Source organism: Rhinolophus ferrumequinum, chromosome 3 (assembly GCF_004115265.2).
Source record: "Rhinolophus ferrumequinum isolate MPI-CBG mRhiFer1 chromosome 3, mRhiFer1_v1.p, whole genome shotgun sequence".
Classification (NCBI taxonomy): Eukaryota; Metazoa; Chordata; class Mammalia; order Chiroptera; family Rhinolophidae; genus Rhinolophus; species Rhinolophus ferrumequinum.
In genome coordinates, this window is record NC_046286.1 from 194,566 (window position 1) to 204,583 (window position 10,018).

Below are 10,018 nucleotides of genomic sequence, written 5' to 3' on the forward strand. Positions count from 1 at the left end.
ATTTCTTCTAGGTTATTGAATTTGGTGGCATATAGTCCTTCATAGTATTCTTGGATGATCCTTTGTATTTCTGTGGCATCCGTGATAACTTCCCCTTTTTCATTTCTGATTTTGTTAATTAGTGTCTTCTCTCTTTTTATCTTAGTAAGTCTAGCCAAGGGTTTGTCAATTTTGTTAATCTTTGCAAAGAACCAGCTCTTGTCACATTAATTTTTCCTATTGTCTTTTTGTTATCTATTTCATTTAGTTCTGCTCTGGTTTTTATTATTGCCTTTCTTCTCCTGACCTTCGATTTCATTTGTTCTTTTTCTAGTTCTTTAAGGTGTAATGTGAGGTTATTTATTTGGGATTTGTCTTGTTTCTTGAGATAGGGCTGTAATGATATAAATTTCCCTCTTAAAACTGCTTTGCTGCATCCTAGAAATTTTGGTAGGATGTATTTTCATTCTCATTTGTTTCTATGTATCTTTTGATCTCTCCTCTAGTTTCTGGTTATTATCAAAAGTCAACAAAAAGCAAGTGTTGGTGAGGATGTGGAGAAATGGGAACATTTGTGCACTGTTGGTGGGACTGCAGATTGGTGCAGCCACTATGGAAAACAGTAGGAGATTCCTCAATAAATTAAAAATAGAACTACCATATGATCCTGCAATTCCTATTCTGGGTAAAAGATATGTACCCCTATGTTCAATGCAGCATTATTTACAACAGCCAGGATATGGGAACAGTTTAGGTGTCCATTGATAGATGAATGGATAAAGAGGACATGGTATATATAATGAAATATTATTCAGCATTAAATAACAATGAAATCCTGCCATTTTTGACAACATGGGTGAACCTAGAGAGTATTATGCTAACTGAAATATGTCAGACAGAGAAAGACAAATACCACTTATATGGAATTTTAAATTCCATATTTTAAATGGGTGAAAAAGTTGAAGGGGAATTTGGTCAATAATAATGTGATAACTTTGCATGGTGACAGATGGGCACTAGATTTAGTGTGTTGTTCACATTATAAGATATATAAATGCCTAATCACTATGTTTTACACCTAAAACTAATATAATATTGCATGCTAGATATACTTTAATTAAAAAATTGATAACAAAAAAACACAAAATAATAATAACAATTTACTTGGTGATATAGCTTATAGATAAGTGAAATGAATAACAGCGATGTTTTAAAGGACGGGAGAGAGGAATTGGAAATACTTTGTTACAAGATACTTGGCCTACCCATTAAACAGTATAGTGATATTTAAAGGTGGAATTGGATTAGCTGTAAGTGCATATTGCAAACTCTAGGAGAAACACTATGTGTTTTTTAAAAGAAGTATAGTTCATCATAGAAACAAAGGGTAAAAAAGTAGTTGTTAGGGACCAGGGGGTGGGGAAAATAAAGAAAGGTTGATTAAAAGGTACTAAGTTTCAGTTATAAGATGAATAAGATCAGAGTATCTAATGTATAACCTGATTATATTGATAACATTTTATTATATAATTGAAATTTGCTGAAAGAGGTAGAATGTAAATGTTTTCACACAAAAAAAAAAGTAAATACGTGAGGTGATTGATGTGTTAATTAACATGATAAGGAGAATCTTGTCACAATGTATATTTATACCAAGTCATCACATTGTACACTTTCAATATCTTACAAATTTATTTGTCAATTTACCTCAATAAAGCTTGGGGTGGGGGAAAGTATAGTTCACATACAAGAAAGGAGAGAAAATGTAGTTATATAAAATGCTCAGTAAAAACCAGAGAAAGCAGAAAAGAGGGGAAGGTAACAAAAGCACAAGAAATAAGAACAGCTGATATAAAACAGTTACAGTTATGTTAGATAGCCCAACTTTACCAACAATCACTTTAAATGTAAATGGTCTAAATACATCAATGAAAAGACAGGAGACTGAGTGGATAAAAAACATGACCCAATTGTAAGTTGTCTGTAAGAAACCCACTTTAAATACAAAGACACAGATTAAAAGACTGAGAAAAATATACCATGTTAACACTAATTTTAAGAAGCTTGAGTAGCTATATTAATTTCAGACAAAGATGAATTCAAAGCAAAGAAATTAGAAGGAATAAAGAGGTATATTATATAATGATAAAGGGGTCAATTTTCAAAGAAGACATAGCAATCTTTAATGTGTATGTGCCTAAAACAGCATAAAAATATATGAGACAAAAACTGATAGAAGTGCAAGGATAAATAGATGAATACTCTATCATACTAGTTGGAGACTTCACCTCCTTCTATCAGTGATACACAAATCTAGAAGGCATAAAAATCAGTAAAAACATAGTGGAACTCAACAATATGGAACACAACAACACATCAATCGACTGGATATAATTATCTATAGAATACTTCATCCAACAACAGCAAAATACTCATTTTTCTCAAAGCCACAGAAAGATAACTGGAAAATTCCCAAATACATGGACATTAAACAACACACTTCTAAATAATATACGGGTGAAAGAAGAAATCTCAAGAGGAATTAAGAAATATTTTGAACTAAATAAAAATAAAAATACAACCTATCAAAATTAGTGGGATGTAGTGAAAGCAATGCTTAGGGTAAAATTTATAGCATTAAAAATGTATATATTAGAAAAGAAGAATTGTGCTGAGTGTAGTAAGTCAGACAGAGAAAAATAAATATATGGTTTCACTTATATGTGGAATCTAAAACACAAAATAAGCAAATAAATGAAACAAACAAATTCATAGATACAGAGAACATTTTGATGGTTGCCAGATGGGAGGGAGGTTGGAGAGCAGGTTGAAAAAGATAAAGGGATTAAAAAATACAAATTCGTAATTACAAAATAATCATGGGGTTGTAAAGTAAAGCATAGGGAATATAATCAATAATATGGTAATAACTATGTATGGTGTCAGATGGGTACTAGACTAGTCAAGGGGATAACTTCTTAAATTATATAAATGTCTAACCACTATGCTGTACACCTGAAATTAACATCAAATAATACTGAATGTCAAAAAACAATAATAATCAACCCTTACGAATTATTAGGGAAAAAAAGAAAAGAGAAGATTCTGGTTAAGATGGAAGAGTAGGTAAGTGCTGTGCTCCCCTCCCCTCAAAATTACAACTACACTACAGAAAAACCATCACTGACAACTGCCTGGAGTCTAGCTGAACAGAAGTCCTATAAGCATATACAGAAGAAGTCACATCCAGACTACTAGGAAAGGTGGTGACACAGAACGGGCTGGTCCCACACCAACATGTAGGTGGGTGAGTGGGATATCTCAGCTGTGGAGATGCCACTGAGGAGTGAGGGGTCCCAACCCCACATTAGGCTCCCCAGCTCAGGCTTTCAGTGCCAGGAGAGGTCCCCATAACTTCTGGCTGTGAAAACCAGCAGAAATTGTGGCTGAGTGAAATGGAGGGCTGCTGGAGTCCCAGGTGCTCCTCATAAAGGGCCCACACATGGAACTTACTTGCTGACAGACTCATTCATTCTGAGCTCTGGCACTTGGGCAGCAACTTGAGTGGTGCCAGGGACCTACAGAAAGGGACTGAATTGTCTGGCTTCAAGATGAGGACTGGATGGGCAGCCTTCTCCCAATCAGAAATGTTGGCAGAAGCCATTGTTCCTTTGTTGAGCCCTCCCATCACCCAGCCTGCAGGCACAGGCACAAGGGGTTCCCATATCTGCATCTCCATCAACTTAGGTAACACCATTAGCTCACCCTGGTAATTCCCTGAGACCTTGCCCCACCCGACTTGTGGGCCCACCCCAAGCCTTTTCAAGTGGTTCTTTCATACAAATGTTCTGACTTGGATCATGCTGCAGGCACTCCTAAAATCTCTCAAAGGTTCACAAACCCCAAATTAGCAGTATGTGGCCTTGATGTGCTTTGTATCTCTTGCTAAGCAGCCCCAAGCTTGGCATTAGAGGCAGCTGGCCTCAGTTTTCAATTTAGCCTCTTCACGCCCAGACAAGTGGCAATCACTAGCAGACCACTTTGTAGCACATACCAAATGGCTGTGGGCAGGGCACAGGCACAGGCTGACCTTGGCCTACAACAGAGCCCTTCTAAAGAGTCTCCAGAACCAACACACCCAGTAGCCAGATTCAGACCACACCAGAGCACCACCCAAACAGCTCCACAAATGACACACCTAAAGGGCAGGCTCAGCAAAGACCTGCTAAAGGGAAGACTGCTCCTCCACTGTAGTCATAGCCAGTCCTCACAACAAATCAGCCTGAAGGTCAATCCCTCAAATTGGCATGCCAACAGCAACCAAGGCTCAATTACAATAGGAGGGCACACACAACCCACCCAAGGGACATACCTGGAACACCCGGCTCAGATGACAAGGGAGACTGCACCACTTGGCCCCACAGGACACCTACTATATAAGGCCACTCTACCAAGACCAGAAGACACAGCAGTTCTACCTAGTAATAAATAAGCACAGGGTGGCAACCAAAATGAGGAGACAAAGAAACATGTCTCAAATGAAAGATCAGAATAAAGCTCCAGAAAAAGAACTAAACAAAATGGAGAGAAACATTCTACCAGATACACAGTTCAAAGCACTGGTTATAATGATACTCAACAATCTCAATAAGAACTTCAACAAAAAGATAGAAAACATAGAAATGGAGACAGAAAACAGTAAAGAACCAGGCAGAAATGACAACCACAGTAACTGAAATAAAGAACACAATAGAGGGAATCAATAGTAGACTAAATGAAGCAGAGGATCAAATTAGTGATTTGAATGAGAAGGTAATGGAAAACAACCAAAAACAATGGAAAAAAAGAAGTCCAAAAACATGAGGGGCTTCTGGGACAACATCAAATGTACCAACATTCCCATCGTAGGAGTAGCAGAAGGAGAAGAGAGAGAGCAAGAGACGGAGAATGAGTTTGAAGAAATAATGATGGAAAACTTTCCTAACTAGGTGAAAGAAATAGACATACGAGTCCAGGAGGTGCAGAGAGTCCCAAATAAGATGAACCAAAAGAGGCTCACACCAAGAAGACACATCATAATTAACATGCCAAAGGTTAAAGACAGAGAGAGATTTTTGAAGAGCAGCAAGAGAAAAGCAGTTAATTACCTACATGGGTGCTCCCATAAGACTATCAGCTGATTTCTCAACAGAAACTTTGCACACCAGAAGGGATTGGTATGAAATAGTCAAAGTGATGAAAAGCAAGGACCTACAACCAAGATTATTCTACCCAGCAAAGCTATCATTTAGAATTGAAAGACAGCTTAAAAGCTACCCAGACAACAAAAAGCTAAAGGAATTCATCACCACCAAACCAGTATTACTAGAAATGTTAAAGGGACTTCTTTAAGAAAAAGAAGAAACATAAAAGATCAAATATATGAATAACAAAATGACAATAACTACATATCTATCAACAATTACTTTAAATGTAAATGGATTAAATGATACAATCAAAAGACATAGAGTGGTTGAATGGATAAGAAAACAAAACCCTTACATATGCTGCCTACAAAAGACACACTTCATATCAAAAGACACACACAGATTGAAAGTAAAAGGATGGAAAAATATATTTCATGAAAATGGAAATAAAAAAACAAAAAGCTGGGGTAGCAATACTTAAACCACACAAAATAAACTTTAAAACAATAGATAAGGAAAGACCCAGTGATTCCACTTCTGGGTATTTATCTGAAGATAAATACAATTTGAAAAGACATACGCATCCATATGTACATTGCAGCATTATTTACAATAGCCAAGATATGGAAGCAACCTAAATGTCCATCAGTAGATGAAAGGATAAAGAAGAAGTAGTACACATATAAAATGGAACATTACTCAACTATAAAAAAGAATGAAATCTTGCCATCTGTAGCAACACGAATGTACCTAGAGTGTATTATGCTGAGTGAAATAAGTCAGATATAGAAAAATAGTATCACATGATTTCACTTGTATGTGAAATCTAAAAATCAAAATAAATAAACAAACAAAACAGAAACAAACCCATAGATACAGAGAACATTTTGATGGTCGCCAGATGGAAGCAGGTTGGAGGGAATGGGTAAAGGGATTAAGAGGTACAAATTGATAGTTACAAAATAGCCACAGGCATGTAAAGTATAGCACAGGGAATATAGTCAATAATATTGTAATAGCTATGTATGGTGTCAGATGGGTACTAGATTTATCAGGGCGATCACTTCATAAGTTATATAAATGTCTAATCATTATGTTGTACACCTGAAACTAATATAATATTGTATGTCAACTGTAATTGAAAAATAAAAAGTTACTTAAAAATATTTTTACCGAAATAAAAAAAGAAATGAAAAAATATCTAAAATCAATCATCTAAACTTCTACTTTAGGGTTCTAGAAAATGAAGAGCAAATTATATCCAAAGTAAGCAAAATAAGAGAAATAATAAAAAATCAGAACAGAAATCAATGAAATTAAAAACAGAAGAACAATAGAGAAAAATAATGAAAATCTGGTTCTTGGAAAATAAAATCAACAAAATTGATAAACCTCTTGGTTCTCTAAGCTAACCAAGAAGAAAGGGAGAAGACACAAGTAACTAACATTTAAAATGAAAGGGGGCCATCACTACTGATTCCATATACATTAAAATAATTACAAAGTAATTTTATGAATAACCCTCAAATTTGATAACTTTGATAAAATGGGCCAATTTTTTGAAAAACACAATCTGCAAAACTTAATGGAAAGAGATATACTCGTATATCTGAATAGGCTTATATCTATTAAATAAATTGGATTAATAATGGAAAGTACCAGGCCAAAGATGGTCTAAAACAGAAAGTACCAGGCCAAAGATGGTCTCACTGGTGAATTTTTCCAAACACTTAAGGAAGATTATACCAATTCTCTACAATCTGTTCCAGTAAATAGAAGAGGGAGCAATACTTACATCATTCTATGATGCTAACATTACCCTAGCACCCAAACAAGACAAAGTCATTCCAAGAAAAGAAAACTACAGACTAATATTTCTCATGAACATAGGTGTGAAACTCCTCAACAAGTTTTTAGAAAATTAAATCTAACAATGTGTAAAAAGAGTTATACACCATGACGAAGTGGGATTTTTTCTTGTTATGCAAAGCTGGTTCAGTATTCAAAAAGCAATTAATGTAATCAATCACATTAATAAGCTAAAGAAGAAAAATCATATAACAATAGATATAGAAAAAGCATTTGGTAAAATCCAACATCCATTCATAATAAAACCTCTCAGCAAACTAGGAATACAGGGTTATTTTCTCAATTTTATTTTTTAAAAATCTACAAAACCTCTGAAACTAACCTCACACTTAATGATTGGTGAAAAACCATCATGTTAAATGGTGAGATGTTTTCCTCATAAGATCAGGAACAAGGCAATGATGTCCACTCTCACCACTGCTGTTCAACGTCACACTGAAAGTCCTAGCTAATGCAATAAGACAAGAGAAGGAAATAAAAGCTGTACAGATTGGGAAGGGAGAAATAAAACTGTTTTTGATAATAGGTGACATGACTGTTTATGTAGAAAATCTCACAGTATTGACAAAAAATATCTTGGAACTAGTAAGTGATTATAACAAGGTTGCAGAACATAAGGTTAATAAGCAAAAGTCAATTACTTTTCTACATAGCAGCAATGAGCATTTGGAATTTGAAATAAGAAACACAACACCATTTACATTAGCACAAAAAAAAAAAGAAAAAGAGAAAAACAGATATAAGTCTAACAAGATATGTACAAGATCTTAATGAGGAAAACTACAAAACTCTGATGAGAGAAATTAAAGAGGATCTAAATAAATGGAGGGATAGTCCATGTTCATGGATAGGAAGATTTCAATATTGTTAAGACATCATTTCCTCTAACTTAATCTATAGATTTAACATAATACCATTCAAAACCCCAGCAAGCTACTTTGTGGATATCAACAGACTGATTGTAAAGTTTATATGGAAAGGCAAAAGACCCAGAATAGCCAATACGATATGAAAGAAGAACAAAGCTGAAAGACTGCATTACCCAACTTCAAAGCTAAAGTAATCTAGATAGTGTGGTATTAGCGAAAGAACAAACAAACAAACAAACAAATGGGCCAATGGAAAGAATAAGAACCAAAAAATAGACCCACACATAGTCAACTTACCTTTAATGAAAGAGCAAGACAATCTAACAGCGAAAGGATATTATTTTCACTAAATTGTGCTGAAACAATTGAACATCAATATGCAAAATTTTTTTAATTAAAAATTAAAGATTCTAGACACTGACCTTACACTTTCCACAAAAATTAACTCAAAATGGATAATAGGCTTACATGTGAAATGCAAAACTATAAAACTTCTAGCCAATAACATAGGAGAAAGCCTGGGTGATGTTGGGTTGTACAATAGGTTTTTAGATACAACACCAAAAGCACAACCTTTGAAACAAATCATTGATAAGTTGTACTTCATTAAAATTAAAAGCCAACTATTTTGTAAAAGGCAATTCAAGAGAATGAGAAGATAAGCCACAAACTGGGAGAAAAAATTTGAAAAATACATACCAGATAAAGGACTGGTATCCAAAATATACAAGGAACTCATAAAACTTAACAATAACTAAACAAATAATCCAATTAAGAAATAGGGGGGGGAAATCTGGACACCACCAAAGATATACAGATGGCAAATGAAACGTGAAAAGATGCTCAACATCATATTTCATTAGGGAAGTGCAAATTAAAACAAAAATTAGATACCACTACACACCTATTAGAATGACCAAAATCCAAAACACTGACAACACCAAATGCTGATGAGGATAGGAATTCTCAATTATTCCTGGCAAGATTTCAAAGTGGTACAGCCACTTTGGGAGATAGTTTGGCACTTCCTTACAAAACTAAACATCCTCTTACCGTATGAGCCAGCAATTGCACTCCGGGTTATTTATCCACACGAGCTGAAAACTCGAACTCACACAAAACTTGCACATGGATGTTTATAGCAGGTTTATTCATAACTGGCAAAACTTGGAAGCAATTGTCCTTTAGTAGGTGAATGGATAAATAAACTGTGCTATATACACAATGGAATATTATTCAGTGCTAAAAAGAAATGAGCTATTAAGCCATGAAAAGACATGGAGGAATCTTAACTGCATGTTCATAACTGAAAGAAGTCAATCTTACCTTTAGTCATAATTCCTAAAATAACACAAGGCAAGTCTTGTTATATACCTACATTTGTTATATACTTTATTATTTTTTTAACTAGCAGTTTTAGGGAATTTCTTCTTATAATGACGATATATTTGGACTTTTAAAAAATGTTTTTTATCATTATTTCTTTCAGACATACGTATTATTAGTTTTTTCCTTTCCTTTACTTGTTTGGTGGGTTATTAATTTTTTACATTTTTCTCTCTTTGGAATGTAATCATTCCATTTCCATTGCTATAGTGGATATTTTGAAGTAATAGCATGTATAATTATCTTAACAAAATATAAAGGAAAATATTAATCTCTTTCAAAAAAGTATAAAGGCTTCAGAACACTTTAGTGTCTCTTCATTCACTGTTTTAAAATTGTGGTAAAATTCACATAATATAAAATCCACCATTTTAATTACTTAAAGTGTGTTCAGTAGCATTTAGTACATTCACAATTTTGTGCAAGCATTATCACTATCTGAATATTTTCATCACCCCAAAGGGAAACTTTGCACTCATTAATCAGTCATTCCCCAACCTCCTACCACTCCCCGGTACCTGGAAACCACTAACATGCCTTTTGTTTCTATAGATTTACTTACTCTGGATAGTCCATAGAAATGGAATTATACACTATGTGGCCTTTTGTATCTGGCTACTTTCACTTTGCATAACGTTTTCAAGGTTCATCCATGTTGTATTATGTATTAATACTTCATTATTTTTATAGCTGAATAATATTCCATTGTATGGATAAACCACATTTTGC